Here is a 9,907-nt window from a genome sequence, read left to right on the forward strand (position 1 = left end):
AAGAAAGATTGTCATGATGACATAGGTACTTTGGGTGAGATTAGCAATTTCCCTCTGATCCCTGGAACAGAGCAACTTTGTACGTGTGCATCGGGGCTTAGCTTTCTCTATATGGTGCTCCCTACCATCTGGACCCTATTCTGGAGATACATAGCTGTGCACCACAACAAACATAAGAACCATCAAAGTATATATGTGCAGCTCTTAGGGAGGTTTTCCATGCTATGTTTTAGTGGCTATTCTGATCAGCTATGTCTGAGAGCTTCAGCTAGCAAACACAGCAGCTAGACTGGTGGTGTGAGAAGACCACTGCATGGCGCCAGTGTTAAAAGACTTGCAGTGGCTTCTGGGCCAGGTTCAAAGTTCTTGTACTAGTGTGCCCAGCCCTGAACAACTTAAGCCAAGTACATCTTATGGGCTGCCTTATCCCCATGTGTTTAAAGCCATTTACTGGGATCATCGGGGGAAGCAATGTTAGCTGTTCCTGATGGACCAGAAGCACAACTTATGTCAATGAGGAGTCATGATTTCAGTTTAGCAGGCCCAGTTTTATGGAACTCCCTCCCAGTTCTTGCAAAGGTGCAGTCATCTAAAGGTAAAGGGACCCCTGACCATTAGGTCCAGTCGTGGACAACTCTGGGGTTGCAGCGCTCATCTCGCTTTACTGGCCGAAGGATCCGGCGTACAGCTTCCGGGTCATGTGGCCAGCATGACTAAGCTGCTTCTGGCGAACCAGAGCAGCGCACTGAAACGCTGTTTACCTTCCTGCTGGAGCAGTACCTGTTTATCTACTTGCACTTTGACGTGCTTCTGAACTGCTAGGTTGGCAGGAGCTGGGACTGAGCAACGGGCGCTCACCCCGTTGCAGGGATTCGAACTGCCAACCTTCTGATCGGCAAGCCCTAGGCTCTGTGGTTTAGACCACAGCGCCACCCGCATTCCTTTATGGAAAACTCCCTCCCAGTCGAAATCAGGCAGGGGCTGTTCTTGCAAAGGTGTAGACACCTAGTTGAAAGTATTTTATTCCAGGAGGCCTTTGAACCATAAATGCCGCTCTGATATTTCAATCCCTGACATTTAATTTTTGTTTTACTCTTTGCATACTGTATGGGAAGGGGGTCACATCATTAACCTTCTGGGGTAGTTTGCCTGCCTTTGGTCCCCACTCTGCACTCAGCTATCACCTGTGGCTGCTAGAAGCTGCCAGACTGAGACAGGGACCACAGCCTGGGAACGGCTTTCACTGGCTGGCTTAACTAAGTGAGGGTAGTTGATGGGTTTCCAACCCTCAGTGAGTTAGGAGCTCCCCCTGAATGTGAAGACAGGCTCTGGCGGATTGAGTGGATGAGACTAATTGTGGATTCAATGGTCAAGAAGGCGGTTTCTGCATGTGCTGTAGAGGGCAATCAGGGACAACCACGGCTCATCAACCTAGGAAGGCAGCCCATCTAGGAAATGGAAACCTCTGATCCTAAACCTCTGCTGTCTTGTGGCTATGCTCATTCATGAGAAAGGCTTTGAGAGAAAACCCCAAGGAAAAATCTGTACTCACTGCCTTGCGGGATATCTTCAGTTGAAGAAAAGACTAATCATTAAATCCTACACAAATCCGGAGTGGAGTCCTTAAAGGATGATGTCTTGTACGCCTCTTTCCAGTAACTCCTGCAGCCAAGTTGATGCCAAATGTATTGCTCTGCTTTCCTTTGGACCACATCAGCAAAGCCGAGAAGGGGTCTTGTTGTATGGTTAGCCCAGGACCTTGCACTCCAGAGCGGTCACTTCGCTGTTGCTAATGGTCAGTAGCAGTTATGAATTACTGGTCTGTGTGATTCTCCAATAGCTTGACTTCACCCCAGAGGTGTACTCCATTGTTCCCCTTCAGAGCCATGTAAGTTAGGGGCCATCACTACTTCTTCTGTGGTAACGATTTCCTAATTTAACTATGTGCTGTGTGAAGAACTTTGCTGCTGCACATGATGGCCTGTGATCCATTGCCTTGATACAAATGTTTCCTAAACAGATAATCAAACAATTAAAAACCTATATTTAACTACAGCCAGAACCATTCTAATGCATGTCCACAGATAACAATCTGTTTTGTCAGTACTTATTATTTCGAAGAGTGTTACAGCTAAACAGTATCTCACGCTTCTAAATGTAGCAAACATTAGAATAATAAGGAAATGGAACCCCATTATTGATTTATGGATTTCCACACTAAAACTAGTGCACAGAATGTCTCTCAGTGCTTTCATTCTTCATAAACATTAGCATCAGGAAGCTGATACAAGGTTGCAGCCTTCAGTTTGAGAAATCACATCAGATTACATTTACATTATTAGATGTTCTTTACCTCGTTACTTTAACATGACTAAATGTCATTTGTCAAACCGGCATAGTCAGTTACACTTCAGAAATGTCAAATGTCAAAGGAATTGTCATACTGGTTCAAGAAATTATTTGTTGTTCAGTGTTCTATCTCTGACAGATAGGGCAGATATTTCACAGAAAAATACTAAAATTAGCAAAATAGTATTACTCTGTACATATATAGTGTGTTCCAGGTGTTCAAAGCAATTTATATACTTTATAAATTATATACCTTATATATGTATTTTACCTTATAGTAATGGACAGTTTCCATTTGGTGTAACTTTCGCATACATTCACTAGTAAATTCATTTCATCCTGTTTCCTCATTAATCTGTGAACAATATAAAAACAAAATGAAAATCACATTTACCTGCTAATTAAAGGCATATTTCCCCACAAAAAGTAACATTTAAAAGCTGAGAACTGCAATACATAATTTAGAGAAGTGTCAAATCTAAAAGGGAATGATCTCATGATCCATACATTCGTCTGGGATGAGCAAATCTCATAAATTCATTTTAGAATTGTAGAAAGAATCATAGAATCATAGAATAGAATCATAGAGTTGGAATAGACGACAAGGGCCATCGAGTCCAACCCCCTGCCAAGCAGGAAACACCATCAGAGCACTCCTGACATATGGTTGTCAAGCCTCTGCTTAAAGACCTCCAAAGAAGGAGACTCCACCACACTCCTTGGCAGCAAATTCCGCTGTCGAACAGCTCTTACTGTCAGGAAGTTCTTCCTAATGTTTAGGTGGAATCTTCTTTCTTGTAGTTTGGATCCATTGCTCCATGTCCGCTTCTCTGGAGCAGCAGAAAACAACCTTTCTCCCTCCTCTATATGACATCCTTTTATATATTTGAACAAGAAAACCATTCAGCATTCCTCAAATAATTCTACAGTGTTTACAACTGCCCTATAGCTTTTACCCTAACATTGCAGATAACAAGCTTGGAATGAGAGACTATTGCACCTCACCTGAGCATAGAGCAGCTCTGAAAAACCATCCACTTAAAAAAACCCCAAAATACTCTCCTGGCTCCTCTACAGGGTAAGAGGCCTGCATGAATTCAGAGGCATTTCCCTCCCAATATAGACAAGCTGCAGAAGACCCATTTCCCCACAGATAGAGCCAATGCTCTGTAGTGACTCATTCAGCCAATGAAGAATAGGCTTTCATGGTTTGCCTTATGGGCTGTTGCAAATGTTAAGATGGGGAAATGAAGGAAGCAATCCTGTGACTCACTTTCTCTGTTATTAGTGTCCGTGTTTCTACGCTAGATTACATTATTTCATACTCTCACACTACATTGTGAAGTAAACATAATGGGCATTTCTTTCACTTTGGAGCTTTAATGTTTTTAAAGAGTAAAACAGTGTGTGCGCACACACACTCACATATATATTACCTAGTATCATGGCAGTACTGCTGGACAGGGAGCAAATGATAAGGGAGGTATAGTCATTTTCCTCAGAGAGCTTTTAGCACTCTGCTTCATGGCAATCCAAATCCAGCAATGAACAGCTAAGCTGTAAACTATTTTAGCACACCCTGATAGGCTATGTTCCCAGAACGGCGGCCACTTATTTATTTATTTTTCAACAGCAAGAAAAGGGCATTATCGCATACAGCTGTTCAGTCACACTTGGACACATCTTTTTAATAACTAGGTGTAGCTCACCCTCGGCTTTAATGTTCATAGGCCAAAGGGAAATGAATAGCACTCGAGCAACTTGGCTGGAGGAAGAGGCCAAACTTTCCTCAGCAAGGCATTTCCATTCTTGGCTGCCATGGTCTGCCTGTAGGGTGGAGGTGGCGGAATGCCTTGTTCTTCAGTTCCCTGACTGCAGGCTTACTTGACAACAGTGTTGATGAGTTTTATAATGCCATTTAAAATCCCCTAGTGCCACAGAGTGGTGCTGTGCTGAGTGCTCCAGGACATAGTGGGGAGTTTTTAGCACAGTGACTCATGGCTGCCAAGCGAGAGGGCTTGAGGGAGATATCAATACCAGTGGACCCAACTAGGTTGTTCATGCTCTGTTGGGTGCTTAAGAATGCTGGTGCTGGACCTGCAGGTTAGTACAGATTGTATGTAATAAGCTATTGCGTGTTAAGATCCCAAGACCTCCCCCAATAAATAAAGACACAATTGACACAGAATTTACTTTAAGATTATTGGCATAATTTTGGCCACAACGTTCTTGATTACAGATCGTGAGTGGTTGGCTTAGGCATTGGTTCCCGACTAGCTGCACCTGACCTTGGCAAGGCAGCACTGACGACTGGACAGTGGCAGAGGTCTCAAGCTCACCCCAAATGCTCCCAGGGACTCTGGCGTGGCCCTAACCCCTGGAAGAGGATCGGACAAAAGCAAGGCAAGCCCCTGGATTCCTTTAACAGAATACCCTTTTGTACATTGGAGGGGCAAGTGTGACAACCTCCCCTCAACTCCACGTTGAACCAATGCCTAACCACCAAACCTTACAAAGTTGTGACAATTTGCTACAGGGCAGGTGAAACCCAAGTGGCACCAGCCAATCCGCCAAATGGGAAAATGGCTACCAGGCCCCTGTCCCAAAAACAGATGACCCACGGCGGCATAGCAAGGTCATAATGGACCCTAAATATAGAGAAGGTGATCCGAGGCATGAGGCAAAAAGAGGAAGCTCAACGCAATGTGCAGTGGTATATATAGGTCCCTCTGTTATGGATGAACAATCCCAATGGCCAGAATTACCCCAGCAACCAAGGGACCACCAATCGGGTTGTTGTGGCTATCCAATCGCTCCCACCCACACAAGCAGTGAGGCCAGTCCTGATGATCTTACTGCAGCACGTGCTCTCTGTGAGGAGGACACGATTTCTCAGAATAGACCCACTGAAATCAGTCGGCATTATTAGCTTGTCAATTTATTTCAGGGGAGGGCCTGGTCTCAGTATGATCTTTTTGTTAACACGTCAACTTTTCGATGCCCCAGTGAAGTCGCAAACAGGAATCTGGGAAATTGCCCTGTCATGACTTGTCTATGTTGACTCTGGGATATGAGAAAAGGTTCTCTCCTGTTATTTATTATTCTTATATTATCTGTTCAATTTATATACAGCCCTTCATCAAAAGATCTCAGGGTGGTGTACAACATTAAAAACACATTACAAAACATCAGTGATAAAAACATGGTAAAAAGCATACTGACAGGCAGCCTAATAGTAAAATAATCATAATAATAGCAGTTATTTCCCCTACACTTTTACAGGCCATAGATTATTTAATAGCCATAGGCCTCAGTAAAGAAGAATCTTTTTGCCTGGCCTCTAAAGACATGTAATGATGGTGCCAGCCAAGCTGCTCTGCTTGGACACACCATGGATCGGACCTGATCCATTCAAAGCAGATACTATTCTACCCTTCCCTATACCTTGCAATGTCACATCTTAGTACAATGATACCCAATGTGGTACCTTTCAGACAATAACTCCCATTGTTCCCATAGTTTAGCGAATACCCGTTAGGGAATGTTGACGTGGTGAAGAAAGATTCAAAACAAGATCATGCCATTCTCTAGTATCTTTTGATCTTCAGACCCCAGAATCCCTAGAGTGGGTGTAGATGTGGATTGCCATACATGAAATTGGAGATGAAACATATCCCTGAGGCCAAACATTATATTTAGCAGAGAGTCACTGAACCAGCCATCACCCTTTATTTTTTATTGACAAGCAGACCTACCACTATTCACTCAGGGGGTTTCTATACTTCCTGTGAAGGCAAGGCAAAATAACAACAACACCAGATTGGACTAGTGTTAACAACTGTTGATGACCATCACTTTTGCCCCAACAGTGGAGACTTTAGATACCAACATCAATGATTGGTGGCTAAAATCAGACCTTTGGCTTAGGTTCTTCTCATGGAATTGAAACCAACCAAGCATAAGTTAAAGTAGGGTTGCTGTATTTCAAAAAGTAAAAACCAGGACACCCTGAAAGTGGCGCCTTTCAGAAATTCCCCCCGGATGTCAATTCCGCCTTTGAAATCCCAGTAATGTCTGGGAAAATCTGGATGTATGGTAGCCCTAGTTTAAGGGTATCATATTCTTTAAGCCAGGGACCCGAGGTTACGTATTTCACCTTAGCTTCTACTATTCCTTGGGGTTAGGCCTAGGCAAGTCAATAGGGATTTACTGTTCCATGAGGTAAAATGCTAGACCACTCATTTTCTCCATCCTCCTTAAGTTCACTTCCAGGCAGATGGCCATGCAAATTATTATTAACATGCAGCTCTTACATTTCTAAATTTATAGCAGGAATGATGAGGGATTTTTTTTTTTTTAAGCACTAATGAATTTTCCTTATTAATAACTTCAAGGTACATTGAAATATTAGCCTGCACATGGAGATTTGGGGAAAGATGCACATGCTCTCTCATTTCCCCCTTTCCTGTTCCTTGGGTAAATTGTATCTTTTAACAAGGCATTGGTATCTGTGAAATCAGAATTATATTTCTAAATGGTTAAAGTGTTAACATAACTTCTTCTTTTTTAAGGAACTGATAGGCGGCTCTAATTAATGAAGGAGCCATATCAGTACATTTCAAACAAACCTTTCATCCTCTGTTGTTCACATTTGATGCCAGCACCTCTGAAAACGTAAAGAGAAACACCCACTAAGTATTGGTAGAGGGTGCTCTTTAAACAAATAATCACACAGCCCTAAAAAAAGGACTACAAAAAGGTTTTCTGCTTTGGGGCTAAATCTTAAAAAATCTGCAGGTATCAGCAGGAAATAAAGAGGTGAAAAGAAAATTTATATTTGGCCCGTCCACATTCCTTAGAACAAATGGTTCTGTTTTTGTCCCAGTAATGAGCAGAATTACCTATATACTAAGGACTCAACCATATACAAACTTACATGGGAGTAAAGCCTTTTTTTTACCCAGTCAGACATACTTTTGAATAGACAAACATTGGATTGCACCATTAGTGAAACAGCTGCAACAATGACACAAAGGATTTGTGCGTGTGATAAGAAATCACACATTTTGGTCCAAAACAATTTATGCAAACAACACACACAAATTCAAATATACATGCATATGTTCATTTGTGGGGATTTCTCTTAAAATCAGTATTGGCATACTCTTGATGAACTTTCTGAATGATGTTCTGCTGCTCTCAGAAGATGCTGAAGGGTAAGATAGGTTTTCAGCTTGGACTGTAAGAGCTTAATTAACTTCTCAGTTCATGTGTGTTCTCATTAGTTGAACTTGGGATAATCACAGCAATGTAAACATGTGAATGTGCCACACAAACTCTAGTTTCTCAAGGCTGTTTATGGAGTGCATGACTCATAGTGGATCAGAGATATGCATGTAAGATTCTCATGCATGTAAGATTCTCTGATAGGAGTAATTCTCTTGTTGAAAATGTAACGCCAGAATTCACCCTAAAGAAATGGCTGCCACTATACCCCCTTAGTTATCCATGTATAGCAAAATCTGTATTCAGGTTTAGAGGCATAAGGCCTGCAGGTATAATGCAGCAAGTGTTCTCAACCTTAGGCTATAATGTTTGTAAGCTGTTTCCATCTTCTTAACCAAAATCATTCTGCAGGAGTGCTTTGGAATCATGCCAGAAACTCATTGATTGAAACAGTGATGTTGGGGGTTTAGCAGAGAACATTACAGCAAACACCTCTGATCCAAGGACTCCTAGAGGCTAGCATGTTTAGATTTGGATTTGACCCGTGAGGTTCTTCTCATTTTGCTTTATGTGAAGTTAGTGTAACACAGGTAATTGTCAACACAATGTTGAGTAATAAAATCTAGATTTATGAGTGTGTTTTTGGAAAGATGAATTTGAGCATACTGCAAACGAGCATCAAATCTGACAGGTGGATAGTTTTAATTTCAATATAATTGATACCTTAGGGAGGACAGAAAAATGTGGTTGAAAGCTTCAAACACGTAAGCAGGCAGAACTGTGTATCTAGTTTATTTCTTTGGGAGGTAAATGCATGCTAGTTCAGGTTCTGAGGTTATGGAGCTAGGGTAAATTACTTTGTAGTCAAATAATCCTGTTGGGAACGGAGCAGGAATAATGGAAAAACAGCTAGAGTGCGGCAATTTTTGGAGGTAACAAAAATGAATTAATAGGGTTCCAAGTTACAAAATTAAATCCCAGTGTGTCTGAGCTTGCATGAAAAGTTCAGCAATATTTTATCATTTTAGTGCTCTCAAATATAAGAGTTTAAACCTTAATGCCGATATGTAAACACGGATGCTGCATAGTGATTAATATAAGGACTCATTTCAATATTTTAAAATCTAGGTGAGCTATTTAGTAAGATGAAAGGAAATGAATAAACATTCAAAAATATTTTTTTTTTCCATAACGCTAAAGGGATTTAGAGACGCACTGTGAAAGATTGTGAGTTATTGTTTAAAGAGAATAGGAGACCAAATAATATGTAAGGTTAATATACATTAAGAAACGTATATAAAAAGGTACAATGACAATATATACTAAGAAATGTGTAATTTAAAGTGTTACTTCGAATGATTTTCGGGAAAGCTAAAGGAAGTTTTGAAAACGAAGATTAAGAAATGTAACCAAAGTGAAAATTAAGTTTCTATATATTTCTCTTACTTTTATTTCTTTCTTTATTTCTACTTGTCTGTGCAACACTTTTACTTCTGTATGTTTATATGTGTGGGTGTGTACATATTCTTTACTTCTATGAAATAAAAATTTAAAAGGTAAAAAAAAAAAAAAAAATTTCCTAAGTGTAGAGTACATCATATGTGTCAAATTCATAGGCAGGGGTTTGCCCCCTCGGTTAACATTTTAGAAGTTAGAATGTTTTTCAACAACATGCAAAACTTCAGTTTTCAGTGAATGTTGTTATTGTTCTTTTCAGACCTGGATGAAAGGTTTTGGTCAGCTTTCAAAAAAGCTTATATCCTTTTCTTAAATATTGAAAGCAGCTCAGTTTACTGACAAGGATCCTCTTTCAGTATTTCCAGCTCATTGTGTCCTTGTAGGATGGTCACCAGCAAACAAGGGCATCAACATGAACTGCACAAATCATTTTCATTGCCAGGGCTTGTTACCCAGCCTTGAAACAAGAAAATAAAATTTATATGCAGACCCTCGATGAAAAATTAAAATCACAGCTGCAATAGCAACATGCAGAAGTTTAAACAGATTGTAGTAATTTCACATTGCTGAATGAAAGCAACACTGGAGTGTCCTTTTGTTCTGTAAATCTGACACAACTAAAGTGTGGAACGATACGTCTCTGCCCAAAATAAGAACACAAACAAACATACGTGTCTTTCTGAAATTGAGTCATCAATAAAACAGACGTACTCCGATAAACTGGCACCATTACTCTTGAACTGGAGAGTGCTAATGCTGACAGATGTTCATCTGACATGGATGAATAGAGGTAGGCTTCTATCAGGTTCAGCTGGGAAAATCTATGTTCTACAGATGCTGCAATCATCAGAAATGTCAGTAATATTCTCATCGA

Source organism: Podarcis erhardii, assembly GCF_964252035.2.
Source record: "Podarcis erhardii genome assembly, chromosome: 10".
Lineage (NCBI taxonomy): Eukaryota > Metazoa > Chordata > Lepidosauria > Squamata > Lacertidae > Podarcis > Podarcis erhardii.